The 15,109-nt window shown below is 44.7% G+C and overlaps 1 protein-coding gene across 9 annotated transcripts in view; it reads left to right on the top strand.

Moving 5' to 3' along the window:
- The window catches only part of ARVCF (ARVCF delta catenin family member), a 457,340-nt gene that overhangs the window by 199,559 nt on the left and 242,672 nt on the right, over positions 1–15,109 (top strand). For 7 of the 9 annotated variants that reach the window (XM_050924166.1, XM_050924165.1, XM_050924167.1 and 4 more), the window contains one exon: positions 10,113–10,214. The exons of the other annotated variants lie outside the window; for them this stretch is intronic. The gene's annotated coding sequence lies outside the window, so the exon portion shown is untranslated. The remainder of the gene's footprint in view (positions 1–10,112; positions 10,215–15,109) is intronic. 9 annotated transcript variants of the gene reach the window in all.

Below are 15,109 nucleotides of genomic sequence, written 5' to 3'. Positions count from 1 at the left end.
AAGCAGTTAAGGTTGGCTTGATTTTGTAGCTTCAGGAATTCTAAGCATGAATATTGACTTTTGTTCTGTCAGAGGTATTATTTGTACCTGTTTTTTCAGACCCCCTGAAGAGGTGGCGAAGAAGCCACACATTCCATAGGAAGGTGGGGGAGAGATTTAAAAAACAAGATACGCATTCAGAGAAACAGAAAAAGGGATATATTTTTTCCTCTGTGCAAAAAGAGCCATTAGAAAAACATGTTCTGAACTCTGCAGGACAACAATTTTTCTGGCAATACAAATTGGTTCATGGGGGAGAAACACCATGGCAGATATTTATTTGATTCAGACTTGTAAAAAAAAATCTTTTCTGCTTTGATACATTTATTTGCACTACTTTCATAAGCATTAATGGGAGTTGCCCTTATAAATTCACTGAGAACAGAGCACTAGAACTACAAGACATTTGTTGTTAGTCAAGAATGTATGTACACAGTTTTATTGGAACTAGACTTTCTTCCACTGTAATCTACAGATCGCGAAGAGCTCTAAACTTCTGCAACATAAAAGAAAGCAAATATCTCAATAGCCTCAAATCAAATTAGGTCTGTGTTTATCTACATGTAGAACACCTGAACCAGTCTGCCTCCCTTGAATGCAAATAATTTTATGGATAAACAAAGCTAGACTGTGTTCTTTGGATCTGAGATTAAGTAGCTTTGTGTTTCTATCTACATGATACTATTTATAGAATCAATTAACTCCTCATCGTTGGGATAAGTCGTTTGACACATCTGTTGCTGAGCTCAGACACACACTCCTCTGCAGGGTCACAGTTTGATTTCTTCCTCTCCCCTCAAAATAACCACTTTTTAATAGTATCTATTAGCTTAAAAACCTGCCTGTTGACATTATTATTGCACTATTTGTATTCTGTGAAGCTGGTCTAGGTAACTGAATGGCTTCCTTTATCCCTGCCACTGCATTATAATCACCTTTTCTATGAAAGGATGAGCATGCAGGCTTTCCATAGCCTGCTGCAATGTTTTCGTTGCTATACTTTGCTGCAGAAAGGGTATCCTTTGCCTGTGACTGTTGAGATCACTCCCTACTTGCCTACTCTCTGGATCTTGAATTTTTCAAAATAGTGATTAACTATAGATGGTTGGAGTCTAGCAATTCACCACTTATAGTGAACCCCAGACCGTGATGACAGAAATATTAGTATAGCATTTCTCCTTGGAATTGTGGTTCCTCTAATACAACCAAGTCTTAAAGCCAAGACAAATGGGAGACACTAGTTTAAGTTTTTTATTTATACAGTCTTATGATTTTTATCAGAATATTTCTCTCTAAATATAACCACACCTTACTCAAGTTATAAAGAGCAGTTTGACCACAAGCACACAATATTAATGACTCCATGGTATCAATAGTCCTTAAAGTGCATGAGTCTTGACGGATACAAGTGAAAGAAATGCAATGTGAACTAAAGGCTACGTTACTTAAGAGCCTGATCCTGTTATCTTTTCTCATGTGAGTAACACTTGCTCCAGGAGTAAACCTGTTGATTTTGATAGGACTGTTTACATGAGTAAAGGTTGCAGAACCAGGGCACGTTCTATCAGAGAGGACCATCTGTGCAGATGGCATATTTTAATTTAATGTAACATTTTCCAGAATTAATGTTCCCTGCATTGCTTTTATTGTATATAATTATTTTAAGGAGAATGTTCTAGTGAAACCGTAGAACAGTAGTTTATTCAATTTGTCTGTTTGATGCGCCTACCATTTTGAGGCATTACAGAAGGTAACGCATGTGGAGCCTTGCACTTCCACGCAAAAAACCAAAGCACCATCTTCTGGCTGATCATTGAACCACAGACGACTACAGGTGCTGCTGACTCCCTTGACTCTGTCGGTATGGATTACCACTATGGTACCACAGGAATTCCATTTCTCTTAGAAACACTGGAATCCTCGCTACTCGGTACCAGCATCGTGGTACTGACCACATCCTGGTCTCCTGAAATCCACATGGTACCGAGACACTCACCATTGGACCCCTTATTTGCTGCACCTCTATCAAACGAAGAAGAAGAGGGCAATGATGATAACATATCTTCTCTCTGTGCAAAGCTCCCTAGGGGAATGTCAAGGGACCAATTACCTAGAAACATTTGCAGAGCCACAATATTGACATGACAGGCAAGACCCACCCACTTATATGGACATCCTTGAGTACCATCCCAATGACCGTATTGGGACCCTGGGTAGCCTGTAGACACTAGTTCTCACTGTAACCGTGCCTCAGTGGATCACAACTGAGGATGCCAAATTCAGAATGAACTGCTGAGAAATAGGGCAGATACACACCAAGACTCGTGGCTAATCCCCCATAGGATATACCATGGGATATATCCCCACAGGATACCCCATAGGATATACCAAACCAGCAACAAAATAAAAGTAAACTTATTTTTCACCGCACTGGCTAACAAGGAGTCATAAAAGCAGTTTCCTTGGGCATTCCAGTTCTTATATCACCACCAAAAATACTGGTTTCAGAGATGAGTGGTTCTTTACAACTGGTCTCATCAAATGAAAGGTTCTTCTGATCCCAAAAGACCAGCCACACACACAGGTCAATATATATCTTAGATCTTCCCCAAAAATCACAATGATGCCAATCCTTTAGTATCTAAAATCTAAAGGTTTATTCATAAAAAGAACGAAAAAAAAGGTGAGTTAAAATTGGTTAAAGGAATCAATTACGTACAAAAATGGCAAAGTTCTGGGTTCAGGCTTGTAGCAGTGATGGAATAAACTGCTGGCTTAAGTCAAGTCTCTGGAATACATCCACAGCTTGGATGGGTCTTTCAGTCCTTTGTTCAGAGCTTCAGTTTGTAGCAAAGTTCCTCCAGAGGTAAGAAGCAGGATTGAAGACAAAATGGAGGTGTTTCCAGGGACTTTTGTAGCTTTTACCCGTGTGGAGGGCACCCCATTGTTCTTACTGTGGAAAATTACAGCAACAAGATGGAGTTTGGAGTCTCGTGGGCAAGTCACATGTTCATGCCCAATTTTGCTTAGTTATTTGAAGAAGCCATTACTTACATTCCAGATAGCACGTTTACATGACAGTCCACTCTGATAGGCGTCTCCCATGGTCCATTGTCAACCAAGTGTTTCTTGATGAGCCACTTAATTTGAATAGTCCCTCCAAGATGTGCTGTCTAGCTACCTTGTGGGTGGTACCCCAGGAGCCAACATTTTAAATCCAAGTACAGAGCCAATATTTATAACTTAAAATACAAAAATGATACATGCATACAGATAGCATAACCATAACCAGCAAATCGTAACCTATTCGTAGACACCTCACTTGACAACCTTTGTACAAGATTTGCTGCAAATATATGAGTGGTTGCAACAATGCTCTATATGGTCATATTGTAATCAGATAATGTCACACCCACCCACTTGTATGGACACCCTTGAGTTCGACCCCAGTGACTGTATTGGGACCCCTGGGCAGCCTATAGACACTAGTTCTCTAGGACCTTGAGTGTTTCACATAGGGATAAAGGAAAACGATCTCCCTCAGCTTCCCTTTCTAGACCCTGATCCCCAAGAGGAGACTTTTGAGGAACAGGAAGCAAGACTGGATAAATAAATTACTCCAGCAACAAACATTTCATCATCCTCTCCAGAATGAAGCTGTTATGCCTCCTCCACCAACTAAGGCAGAGGACTTCAAACAATTTCAAGACCTCACCAAGAGAGTGATATCCCTTGAAGAAGTAAAGAAGTCACAACACAAGCTGCTAGACATTCTCCATACATCTTCATCAGCTCGTATTGCACTCTTCCTGATCAACGAGGCCTTACTAGACCCATCCAAAATCATCTGGCAAACACCTGCCATGATACCTCTCACATATAAAAGGGCAAATAAAAATATTATGTCCCCTCTAAAGGCGTGGACTTTCTCTTTTCCCATCCATCATCAAATTCCCTTGTGGGAGATGCTGTAAATGAATGTGGCAGGCAGCACCATGCTAAATCAACACCCTGTGACAAGGACTAAAAAAACTGGATTTATTCATCAGGAAATCGTACACATCAGCAACCCTGCTGTTTAGGATTGCCAATTATCAGGTCTTGATGGCTAAATATAACTACATCAATTATGCAAAACTCAATGCCTTTATTGAACATATCCTAAATGATCAAAGAAAGCAGTTCCAAGCCATCACTGCCAGGGGCCAGCTTCTGGCAAGGATAGCACTACAGACCTCATTATATGCTGTGGATACAGTTGCCCACTCCATATCAACTGCGGTAGTAATGAGGAAAGCTTCATGGCTTCACCTTTTGGGCCTCCGAAAAGAAGTCCAAATAACTGGGGAGGACCTTCCATTTCAAGGATCCAAACTCTGTGCAGAGAAAACAGATGGTTCACTCCACACACTAAAAGACTCAAGTCACGTTGCATTCCTTGAGGGTCTACATGTCTGCTCAAAAAAGAAAATACAGCAAATCTCAGGCATCACAAAGATCCCAAGCTGCCCAGTTCCCGCCACCCCAGAGACACTACGAACCACAGCAGAAAAGACAACGGGTGCAAAAATGAAGACCGACAGCACCCCAAACTTCAACTGCAGAGCCCTCAAAGTCAGAACATCAATTCTGATACATTGGTCGAGGACCTGAGCTACCACTCTCACCATCAGTTGCTGCAAAACTCAAATTATCTACATTCTTTCAGACACTACCTTGTTATTTTTCGACAAAAGGGGGATGCAATAATATCAGACAAGTGGGTACTGGAAATCATCTCCAGTGGTTATTCAATCCATTTTACCTCCTTCCATCCTCCCTGTCCCTCTTCAGGCACCCTTCTCACGAATGCCTATACGTCAGGAAATAAATCCTCTTCTAAATCATGGTGCGATAGAACCAGTTCCTACTCAGCACAGAGGGAGAGGTTTCTACTCCAAATACTTCCTGATACCAAAAAAAAAGACAAAACAAAAAAACAGAAAACAAGACCCATTTTGGATTTGAGATCACTAAACAAATATGTAAAGGCACAAAGATTCAAGATGTTTACATTGGCAGCAATAATTCCATTGCTGGACCAGGGAGACTGGTTCTCAGCCCTCAACCTACAATATGCCTATTTTCATATTGCAATTCAACCATCCCACAGGAGATTCCTGAGATTCACCCTGAGTCAAGACCATTTTCAGTACAGAGTGCTTCCATTTGGCCTCTCGTGAGCACCCAGTGTGTTCTCAAAGGTCCTATCTGTGGTAAATTAGGTCCCATCTTCGCAAATTAGGAATCATGATATATTCATTTCTAGATGATTGCCTACTCAAGGCATGATCCTTCGATGACACCCTATCAGTCAAGCAAAAGACTACAACTGAACACTCAAAAATCGACTCTGACTCCAGTGCAACATGTGGAATTCATAGGATCCTATCTAGATGCAGTGAAGGCCAAAGCGTTTTTCTCACTGCACAGGTTAAGTACTCTAACCGAGTGGAGATATATCCCTGCTGCTCCTAGGCAGAGGAACGGCCACGGGGGCTCCATGTGCTGCCCCTACCCTGCCCCGAGTGCTGGCTCCGCAGCTACGATTTGCCAGAGACCATGGCCAATGGGAGCTGCGGGGGCAGTGCCTGCAGGCAGAGGCATTGCACAGAGCTGCCTGGCTGCACGTCTGCCTAGGAGCAGCAAGGACATGTCGGCACTTGTGGGGAACCACCTGAGGTAAGTGCTGCCTGGATCCGGCACACCAAAACCCTTCCCGCGCCCCAACCCTCTGACCCAAGCCCCCTGCCACAGCCAAACTCCCGCTTAGAGCCCATGCCCCGCACCCTCTCCCGCACCCCAACCACCAGCCCTGAGTCCCCTTCCGCACCCAAATTCCCTCCCTCTTAGTTAACTGGAATTTTCAACTTACCGGCACCCCACATTCCCTCAACATGCCAGATAAAAAAGCTTTTACTTTATGTTGTTTTTGTATGTTTTCATGAAAGTTGAGATTCCAGAGAACAAGATCTCAACTTTGGAGAAGTGCTGGTATGATGCACCAGCTCAGTCAGAGTCTTGCATAAAGTGTGTAAATATTAAGAAAAGATATAAATTGTGATGGTATTCCCAAGAGTATAAATAAGGCATGGTCTACACTTTAAAATTGTATCAATCTGACTGTTTTGGTTAGGGCTGTATTTTTTATTTTATTTTTTTACTGAAATAGTTATGCTGGTACAGTTCTTAGTATGAATGTAGTTATAATGGTAGAATGGTGCCTTATGTTAGTATAGTTTAGTTAGTATATTCCTGTACAGGAATAAGCACTTCTGTACTGGTAGAACTAGGGAGGTTGTACTGCTTTAGCTATACCAGTATCATTAAACATATATATCTTTTATGTGTAGACAAGCCTTAAGATGCATTGGAATTAAATTGCATGAAAGAAAATTTAGTCTGAAAAACAGTGGGGGGAAAATCCTAACAATGAGCGCTGTTGGATTGCGGAATAATTTCCCAAGGAAAGTAGTAGAATGTCTGTGGCTAGCGACTTTTAAAACTGGACTGGATAATATATTCTATACAGCGGCGGTTCTCAACCGGGGGTCCACGAATCCTTTCAAGAAGGCCTTAGGTCCCTGCTGCTGAAATCCAGAGCCCAGGCTGCAGCACCCCTGCAGGACTGAAGTCAGGAGCTGAGGTTGAAGCCCCGATCTGTGGCGCCCCCGTGAGGCTGAAGCTGGGAGGCAAGAGTCTGAAGACCTGATCTCTGGTGCCTCCCATGGGGCTGAAGCCGGGAGGCGTGAGACTCAACAAGCCCCAACCTTCGGTGCCCTCTGGGGGCTGGAGCTGGGAGGCATGGAGCTGAATCCCAGAGCCCTGAGCCCTGGTGCTCCCCATGGAGCAGAAGCCCTGAGCCCATGGGCAGAGTTGGGTACCTGGAGGGTGTTGTCATCCCCTCCCGCAAACTGCAGCACAAGATCACAGCAGTCCTGGGGTTGCCTCCACACTCTCCGCATCTCCTTCCCTCCCCGCCCCCTGGCCAGGTCAGAGGTGGGAAACTGGAGCCGGACAGTGAGTCAGGGCAGCTACTGCCCTGGCTGGTGCCTTGGAGCAGGCAGCCACAGTATTCCCTCATCTTCTGCTGGTGCCCTGGGTTGAAACTGCTCCTCAGCTCCCACCCCCCCTTTGCTCACACAGCTGGTAAGAGCCGCCTGGGCGGGGGATCCTGGCTTCATGGCTGGCAGAGCCCTTGGGGAACAGGGAAGCTCTCTCGGCACACAGCCCCTGCATCCTGAGCTATGCTCTCCCTGCACCCTGAGCTACCCCCATGCCCAACACACAGCCCCTAGCCACATAGGCACTGGAAGAAGAAGTGTGGGGGACCGCTACTGCCCCGTGCCTGCCCCAGCCTCGGCCCCCTTATCCCTGTCTGTGTCCACCCCTCTTGGCAACGCGGCCCTGCACCTGGCCTCAGCTGAGGTGGGGGCACGAGGTAAAAAGTTTGGGGATAGTTTTGCTGGCTGTCAGCACTCCCACTATAAAATGCATTCCAGCTCCACTGCCTAGCTACCCCCTTCCCTGCACACAGCCCCAAATACCCCCTTTCTGCATCTTGAGCTACCCCCTCCCTGCACCCTGAGCTACCCCCCGCCTGCACACAGCCTCAGATACCCCCCTGCCTGCACCCTGAGCTGTTTTCAAACTTTTTGAGCTAAGCCCCCTACCACTGAGTTATAATTTTTGGTTGCGCCTTCCCCAACCCCCATCCCAGACAGGCGGGTGACCTGCTGAGGTGAGTTGGGGCTGGAGGTGGTGCTCCCTCCCTGGATCTGGCCATGCAGAGCTGGCTTAAGCCTCACTCTCCCCCCCCCCCTAAAAATAGATGTCAAACTATGCCTAAGCCCAGGGCCCCTGCCCCGAAGCCCCCTCTCCCCCTGCCGCCCCTGCTGGGCCCTGGAATTTTTAATAGAATATTGGAGGGGGCTCAGAAGGAAAAAGGTTGAGAACCGCTGATATACCGGACAACCCTGTATTGGCAGGGGATTGACTAAGTGATGTACAGTAATTGTTCTTAATTTCTATATTACAATTCATGAAATGGCTAAGATTACACAGTGCCTTTTTCATGCAGCGACCTCAAAGTGCTTTTGTAAATGCAAATTCCTGTCTTCTGAAGAAGGTGTCAGTAAGCGTTACTATTGTACTCAGACAAACTGATGCACAGATAAGTAGGTTGAGTAATGTACCCAAGATTTCACAGCCTGTATGTGGGTGAAGTAGGAATAAAACCCAAGAATTCTGGTGCACACCCCCCTGTTTTATCCACTAGACAGGCCCCCTCTGTGTAAGAATGTGAGTCCAAGCATGTTTATGTGTTACACTAATTCTGTTGATCTAGCCATTGCAGCTTTTCATGAGTTAATATGTGATTTCTCTGCCTTTAATTTAAGAGGTTTATTAGGGAAAAATTAATTTTAAAACTCACTGGGAAACCAGTGATGTCTCACACCTGACTATTAAATTGCCACTAACTGAATTAATGAACCTTTGAACCTTCTGACTGTAGAAATCTTGAATGTCTTGTGTTGAAACTTTATTTTTCCTGCTGGCAATAATGAAACTGGTGAGCTGCAAGCTTTGTTGACTTATCCATGCAATACAAACTGTAAAAAAATCCAAAGTTCCTTCCCAAGGAAGTGTGTGCCTAGTCTTCCTGTTAGCACTTCCACTGCCCTTGTTCCTTCCCCAGTTGAAGCCTTGTTTCACACACTGCTTCTATCCCCAGTAACAAAAAAACTCTAACCGGCCTTTTTGTTTCTTTTGACACCAACACAGTATGTCAGCCTGTGCCTATGAGAGACCTATATTGAAATAGCTTTCTTTGTGAATTTCTCATTGCTATTCATGGGTGGCGATTGTTGCTTAAGGGTCAAATTAGAACTCAGTCAACCAGAGCGGCGACAGTGAGTGGAGCCAGCCTCCAGCTAGATTTCCCCCTCGAAGTTCTGAAAAGCTGTTTACTTGGAGTTCATCACATACATTATATATTGGTTTTGCAAAATGCTCTTTTCATATGCACAGGCTGAATTCTGCTTAGTTTGTTCCTCATGGTCATTTACATTGAGGACTCACCTTTTGGCCCATCTCCTTACATTCATCTTTGTCTGCAAAGATCTTAGGACATTTGTGTCCTTTCTGATGAGCTGTTGATCATTAGTGTTGAACTTCCATCATTTTAAGGAAAACTACTTGTTTGAGTGAGATGGATTTTCTGTTATCTTCACTGGGATTATACTGTAGTAAACTTGTAACCCTCGACCAAAGGAGTTTCGGCCCTGCGTCCTTCTACAAGGCAGAATTTTATAAAGGGCAGATTAAAGATTCTTTGAGCTACATGTAGGTTGTTAGCTCCAAAGATCTGCCTTCATTCAGGTTCCCTGTAGGACTAGAGTTCAGGTGGTTACTTTAAACAGATTAAGGTAGTTTGTGGTTGTAGGCTGTAGCATAGTGTGTATCATAAAACTTGACCAACATCAATGGATGTTATGTTGGGTTTAAATTTCCAACATGGGTGCCTAAAGATAAGCACCTGAATAAGTGGCCTGGTGTTTTTTGTTTTCCATTTTTGCTGAGCATCCCCATCCTCCTGGAACTCCATTTGGAGGTGGAATATTAACACCTCTGAAAATTGTGTAACTCAAGTGCCTAAATATGACTCTGAGTGCCTGACATTAGACCCTGATGTCTTGAACACTTTGGACATAATGCCAAGTTGTACAAGTTTCTGAATCCTGAGATCTAGAATTTTCAGCCCATGTAAGACACTAGCAATACATTTCTCCAGTAACAAGTAAGTATTTCCATTGACAACGTGTTGGCCAATCTGGCTCTCAGGATTGGCTTCTATAAATGTGGTTTCTCTTTTTTCTTCTGAGTTATGCAGAAAATGATATATATGTATATTTGAACTGTGACATTCATACCACATGGAAAGGAGGACATATGGAATGACCATGTTTAGAAAGAGGCTCTTGGAGCACTAACACCTCAATAACTAACTTTTCTTCCTCTTCCTTCTATTGTAGCTGATTCTGCTTGAGGCTGCTGTCCTGCTTTCTCTGCACTTTTCTAGTCTTAGTGGGTGATGTTACAGCATCTTTAACATTCAGACCCTAATACTCTACTAGGTGTGTATTGCTCGGTTTTCACTGCATGATTTCTAATGTTGCATGGGAGATAGCATTCACTCTAATGCTGCTTGTATACTCTGGCAACTTTTAGTGAATAGACTGTGAATCAATAGACATTTTCAATCCCAGTTTTCTGTTATGTTATTCTTTCTCCCCTTCAGACGCACATAGCTACTATGCCCATACATACACATACATCTCACGTTCTGTTTTGCTTTCTCTTATTTGTCCATATTCAGGATGTTTCTTGTTACTTCCCACAGGAGTATTCCCTGTTAGAAGGGCTCATTCCTGCTTGGATGCAAACTGGGTTGTGAAAGCAGCAGCAAACCATTGGAGGGGCTGTGGTGCATAGTATGTTGTTACTCATTAGGTGAACAGGCTATGCAGGCTACTGGGCACACAAGAAAACAGTCACATGCCATGGGATACTGAGGAGCTCTCTGAGAAGCACCTTTTCCGGAGAAGGTTCTGACACATCTCTGCCACCAACTGACAGACCCTGCTCTGTTTCTAGCTGCAGCTCGCTCAAGTACCCTCTATTTCTCATTTGTAGGAGGAATAACTGTGAATGCTATACCTGTATCGACTGGAGTGTTTAGGCTAGGATTTTCAAAGCACTGTCAGGGAGTTAGGCGCCCCACTGAATTTCAATTAGAGTATGTCTCCATTGTACTGGAAGTAAGTCTCTTATGTGGGTAGACAGACTCATACTGGCAGGGCTCAAGCTAGTGTGCTAAAAATTGTAGTGTGGACATGGCAGCTTGGACTGCAGCTCAGGCTCCCAAGCCTGCCTGAGCCCTGGATCTCAGTTTGGTTGCTTAGCCCAAGTCTCTGCTGGAGTTGCAATGTCCACACTGCTATTTTTTAGCATGCTAGCTCGTGATCTGTTATCACAAGAGTCTACCTAGGGCTGGGAGGCTGACGCCCAGCTGCAGTGCAAACATATTCCTAGAGATCAGTGCCTCGCTCCCTCAGGCTCTTTTGAAAACCACAGGCTACACCCTTCCTCCACCCTCACCAAACCCACTCTCTCATTAGTCCAGAGTGCACAGTTCAGTGAACAATTAGGGCTTTACTCACATTGCTGAGCACAGTGCAGAGATAAGTACACAAAAGAGAGACAATCTGGAAGTCTCTCTGCACAAATCCTGAACAAACACAGAGGATTGCTCACTAGCACTTTGACTCTTCGTAGGACAAAATTCTTAGGGATAAATCTCCCATTTGCAGAAGACTAGCAAAAGGCCTGTGCATTCCATAAATCTCAAAAGATACATACCTTAAAACAGGACATGAGTTGGATATAAGTGGTGCATAGCTGGTCCTTTGTGTCAGGGGGAATTTCACCCTTAGTGTTCACTTAAACCAGGGGTTCTCAACCTTTTTCTTTCTGAGACCCCCCACAACATGCTACAAAAACTCCACGGCCCAGCAGGAGAGTGGGGGGGCTCGGGGCTCTGTGCTGGGGGGGGAGATGGGACCTCAGGCATAGGTGTACTTGGACATCTATTTTGGAGGAGGGCAGGGGCCAGCAGGGGTTGAACCAGCTCCGCACGGCAGGGTCTCGGGAGGAAGCACCACCTCCACCCCCTGACTCACCTCAGCAGGCCACCCAGCCTGTCTGGGTTGGCGGGGGGTGGGGGTGCGCAACCAAAAATTATAACTCAAAGGTGGGTGGGCTCAGCTCGCAAAGTTTGAAAACAGCTCAGGGTGCAGGGAGAGAGGTAGCTAGGGGTTCAGTAAGGGAAGGGGGGTAGCTAGGGGCTGTTTGTGGGCATGGAGGTAGCTCAGAGTGCAGGCAGGGGGTAGCTAGGGGTTTTGCATGGGCAGGGGGTAGCTCAGAGTGCGTGCAGAGGATAGCTAGGGGATGTATGTGGAAAGGAGGTAGCTCAGGGTGCAGAGAGGGGGGTACCTAAGGGCTGTGTGCAGACAGGGTAGCTCAGGGTGCAGGGAGCAGGGTAGCTAGGGGTGTGTGCCAGGAGGGTTCCCCCTGTGGTAAATGCTCCCCGAGGGCTTTGCCAGCCACAGAGCTGGGTCCCCCTACCCAGATGGCTCTTACCGTCTGTGTGAGCAAAGGGGGCTGGGAGCTGGGGAGCAGCTTCAACCCCCTGCAGCAGCGGGAAATGAGGGAACACCGTGGCTGCCTGCTCCATGGCAGCTGTCCTGCACTACTCGGCTCTGGCTTCTGGCCTCTGACCTGGCCACAGGAAGGGGAGAGAAGGAGGTGGAGGGTGAGGGTGGAGTGTCCTGGGACTGCCCTGTTCTTGCACTGCAGTTTGAGGCAGGGAAACACCTCCATGTCCCCCATCTCTGCCCATTGGTTCAGGGCTTCTGCCCTGTGGTGAGCACCGGGGCTCAGGGCTCCGGAATTCAGACCTGCTGCTCCCAGCTCCAACCCTGCGGGGGGCGCCAAGCATCAGGGCTTTAACCCTGCAGTTCCTGGCTTCATCCCCGCGAGAGGTGCTGGAGCTGGGGCTCTGGCTGTGGACCTCCTGAAATGATTCAGGGACCCCCTGGGGAGCAGGGACCCCATGTTGAGAACCGCTGATTAAATAACTAGTTTTGCTTATGTTGACCCATATGAGGCAGCGTGGTGCATTGATTCTAAATATGAGCAATCAGAAAAGACAGATCAATTTACTGCTGGTCTGTATTCTAGCAACATAATAGTACATTTAGGATCACGTAGGTAGGACAAAATAGATTTGCTTTTGTCAGCATAGCCTTTGACACTCTTTATGCAGTTGTTTGCTGTGTTTAAGGAATAATCTTTACCTGGCTGCTATAGTTTGAATATTTTTCATTTATTTATAGGGTTTTCCAGCACACTTTGATTTATTTACAAATGGTAGCAAATTGCAAGTCGCAGGCTGTGTAACTAACTTCACAAGTCAGTAATTTTTTTTATCTAGTCTAGACTGCTGATAGTGTAAATTGTTCAAATACTAGGTAAATAATTGGAAATGCAATCAACAGCAAGCAAGTATTTATCTACTAATAAATCATTTGAAATGCATAAGTCTATCTTTGTCCAACCATTCTTAAAAGTTATTTAGTGGTTCTGCTGCTGTTTCTGCATAGCAATCAGGATTTTTATGGTCACTAATTGTGCATTTATTTTCTGACTGTGTTTCTCTTTGCACAAAGAAAAGAAACGCAATATTTATATTTGCAAAGAGGCTCACATGTTATTTCCTTCATGGAAAGCTATAGGATTCTCTAGAGATGATTATTTATATCATCTCATTTTTGTAGATGGGAAGAGGTTCTCAGTTGCGTGGCATTAGAAGCCATCTACATTTATTCAAGGGTTTTCTAAAGGGGAATCTTTGTCACGTGTTCTCAGAGCATGGCTTGAAAAGTATACAGCAGCTCAGTGATCAGCCATGTCTTTTTCCTTTGTATTAATGACACCATTGCTTCAAGTCATAAGTTGGGGAGAAAGGGGGGGGACTCTTCACCTTTCAAATTTTAGTTGTTAGATGTTCCTTATGAGAAAGACAATGTGAATTCTCTAGCATTTTATTTTTATACTGTAAGGGGAAAGTAGATTTGTAAGTTGTTTAAAGTAGTTTATACTCCATTTTGGTGTCCTCTCCATCTCACTTCCAACTAATTCCCTTTTTGTAGTTAGATTCTTATAGGAATATTTCCAGAGTACCAGAGAGATAATAGAAACAGATCATAAGTGATATATTGTGTGTGTTGGGAAAAGCTTTGTTAGCTCAGGCCAAGAGAGATGCTTGTTGATCACTCAAAGTCATTACTTTTCTGAATCCCTAAATTTTGAATGATCTTTAATTCATGGTAGTGTCATCTGCTAGACTCTGGAGGCTCTGCTTCAGAAAGATCTTGAGTTTACTGTGCTTTCTCTTGGAGGCTGTTAGAAGAAGTATGGTAAGTTTTGTAGTATTGAGTTTTCCACAGGAACTCAGCTTCAACCTGCTCTTGAGTTGAGGAATGTAGGGGAACATTTGGAGAGGTGACACCAGGACTGCAACTGATCACATCTATTTTCCTCCTGTTAAAATCACATGTGGCAGTAGATCTCTATTTATAGTCTGCGGACCATTGTACAGTCCACGAACCACTCCCGGGTGCTCTGAAGAGCTGCTTACATTGGGGAGGTATCTGCCAGTTTTCAAACAGTGATTTTTTTCTCCCTCCACAGAGATGTTTTAACCAAGTTCAGGACTCCCTAAGATTTCCAGAGGATTTTTGGATCAATACATTAATAAGAAGCTTGTCTGAACCCTGGTTTGTCTCTGCCAGGTGTTCCTTTGCTATAAATTCAGCCATGATCAAACTTGTGGATGGCTCCAAAATTAGAGGGGTACCAAATAAAGGATAGAACCAAACTGCACTGCAATGATGGGAGATTAGAAAAGTGAGAGCTGCAGACAACAACCAGGGAAGTTCAGTCCTAACAGATGAGAAGTCCTACAAGTAGGAAGAGGAAATGAATAGCACAGCTACAGAATAGAGTTACACAAACCTTGTTCTACATGCAGCAAGTGCACTGCATATCAACCTAACCTCTGCTACTATATCGCAATTTGACAACATTTAATTGAGCTAGGAGAAAGGAATGATTTGCTGCTTTCCGCATATGGCGTTCCTCAATGTTCTTCAGTTCATAAACTGCAGTATTAATGCAGACTTTGAATGTTTACATACCCCTTGGGTCTGCACGGGTGCAGAAGGGATGTGGGAGAGGGAACAAAAAACTTTCTCTTCCCGCGGCACCCTGACACAGCAGCTCATTACAGACTACCTTAGGAGCACAGTCAATCCGTAAGACTAGCATGGCTGGTGGTAGCAGTCTTCCATCAGCCGGTGAAGAAGGCTGGTTGGAGGGGAGAGTGCATGCCTGCAACCTGCTAAAGATT

Source organism: Gopherus flavomarginatus, chromosome 15, assembly GCF_025201925.1.
Source record: "Gopherus flavomarginatus isolate rGopFla2 chromosome 15, rGopFla2.mat.asm, whole genome shotgun sequence".
NCBI classification, from domain to species: Eukaryota; Metazoa; Chordata; order Testudines; family Testudinidae; genus Gopherus; species Gopherus flavomarginatus.
This window is presented reverse-complemented; position numbering and strand designations above follow the sequence as displayed.